Raw genomic sequence first — 2764 nt, 5'->3', positions numbered from 1 at the left:
TGTATCAAAAGATGGCCTAGTCGGCCATCACTGGAAAGAGAGGCCCATTGGACTTGCCAACTTTATATGCCCCAGTACAGGGGAATGCCACGGCGAAGGGGTGGGGGTGGGGGGTGGGGGACTGGGGGGGAGTGTATTGGGGACTTTTTGGATAGCATTGGAAATGTAATTGAGGAAAATATCTAATAAAAAAAAAAGAAGGGAAAGAACCAAATCTTTACCATAATTAGAGTTATCACAAGATACTTTTTAGTCTATTGTAAAAGGTACTGTTTCCCTGTTAGACTAATATTTTGTGTGTTAATTTTTTTTAATCCTACTACTTTAATAAATGTGTTTATCAGTTATAGATGCTTTCTGGTAGAGGTATAAGGTCTTTTATGCATAAAAACATATCACCTGCAGATGAATATACTTTGAATTCTTATTTTCTTTGTGTAATCCCTTGATCTTTTTGAACTTTCATATTATTCTAGATGCAATATCAACTTCTTTATTAAATCACTCCATATGAGACAGAATGGAGATTGAGGTGTCCATGTCACTCTAAGTGACTGAATGTTAGGTCTGCTCAAAGTGAAAATCATCTGATTATGATACTGGGATGAGATTTTGTTTCACACAGAACTCAGAGTTCTTTCAAATGTATTGTTAACAATGTAAATGAAGGAGACATTTCTCAATGTCTGTGTCTCCAAGTGTGCATGATGAAATTCTACCTGATGTCCATCTCTAGACATCTCTGCATATCCTGTGGTCTCAAACTCATGAATATATATTATCAAGGAATTGTTCTCTAATAGAATCTTAGGAGTAGTTAAAATACTCATTCAATTCAGGAAAACACATTAGGAATAAGCCTTCTGGTATTTGTCTACGAGAAGCTGAGTTATTATATTTACCATAATGCCCCACAGCTCAAAGCTAGTGACACACAATGCATCCAGCATGAAGAAATGAAATGTGAGGTGATGTTTAATACAATTGCCAAATCTCTGGGGAGGTATCTGAAGGGTACAGTTTAATTCCATTACCAAGTGGCCTTCACTCTCTGATGCATATTCAGAATTGTTACTATTTTATCATGTATTAAAATTTTAAATTATGTTCTGACCAAGATTCTATTTTATTGTTTTCCAATCTACTCTAAATTTACAGAGAAATTAAAAATATCAACTCTGTGTGCCACTCAGAGTCCAGGTCATCCTTGTTCATACTGAATCAATGATTTTACATCTTCTGTCTACTGTTTTTTTAATTTGTAAAATGAAATGTAAAGTTAATTTTGTATGTTCCCATGGGTGTTCATGTGTGTGTGTGTGTGTGTGTGTGTGTGTGTGTGAGCATGCATGTGGATGTCAGATGACAGCATGTAGGAGTCAGTTTTTTCCTTCAGAGATAGATCAGGCTGTCTAGGTGTCAGCAGGTGATTTTACTCTCTGAGTCATCTCTCACGTCCTCTGTCTATTCTCAATGTTGAACAACCACTCCATCACTCAGATTAAACACATCTTTATTCACACCTTCTCCATGTTTTTATATCATGTCCTTTTCAGTCAAATGACAAAGATTGACTTAGAAGATGCTTTATTGGTTTGGTTCTTTATTTCAGATACTTAGAAAAAGGTTTAACATAAGAACTGTGAGGATAACATGAGCAATGGATGTAACCTACACACAAGTCTCATTTACGTCAGAAAGACAAGGAGCTGAAAGGATGGTGGAAAGACATGATCCTCTTGCAGAGAACTCTGTTTCCTCACTCAACACCCACATGATAGGACTCATGATAGCTGGTCACTCTAGCTCCTTGGGACCTAAAGTTCTCTTCAGACCTATGTGTGCACCTGTACAAATACCTGTGATATACATTAACAAATATACATATACATAAATAAAAAGATATATAATCATGCTATTTAATTGACTATAGCACAAAATAATACATATTATTTACTTAAATATTTTGTGTAAAGTGCAGCCAAGCAAAATATTAATACTTATTCATTCTACTGTAAAGTAGAGCCATGAAGCACCCAACTGTCTAGTCAGATGTGACTGAGAAATTTTTGTAATTAGGACATAAACATTCTTTTAAAAATCCATCAATTTCATGTTAAATCATTACATCAAGAAATATTTTCATGAACTAACATTAACTCTGACAGAACTGGCTGCAGATGGTAAATCATAGTAACTTGGCAGTTTTTATAACTGAAACGATAGCCTTTTTAAAAGTCATGTGTTGTTCTCTAGGAATGGATATGAGAAGACTCTAAGAGATGTTTGGATGACACAAGTGAACCCTACCCTAAAATGGTTTAAAGATAACTTGAAGGGTCCCTAAAATAAATTGAAGAAATCCTCAAATCTTCTGGTGACCTGGATGGACAGCAAAGGAATCAAATTCCTCAAATAATTTATTTGACTTAATTTTAAAAAATAAATAATTATATACAGTAAAAACAAAAAAAATATTTTTAAGAATGTATTCTTTGGATTATGAGAATCATTCTACTGTCTTATTGCATGGATCAAATTTAAGAAATTAAGCAGAGAATCCTTAGTTTAAACATAGAAAAGTTTTAAATATCCTTCCAAGAGTGGCAAATAGAGAATGAGATGTCTATATCAGTGTAATTTGTTAAGGTCTTTCTTTCAGTTCAAGGCTGTGAGTCACCAGAAAGAGTGTTTGAGAATAATTACATGCACAAGGTGCTTTGGGATTTCATCTTACCCACAGTCTTCTGACATCTTCTGACAC

Source organism: Mus caroli, unplaced genomic scaffold (genome assembly GCF_900094665.2).
Source record: "Mus caroli unplaced genomic scaffold, CAROLI_EIJ_v1.1 scaffold_11885_1, whole genome shotgun sequence".
Taxonomy (NCBI): Eukaryota; Metazoa; Chordata; class Mammalia; order Rodentia; family Muridae; genus Mus; species Mus caroli.
This window is presented reverse-complemented; position numbering follows the sequence as displayed.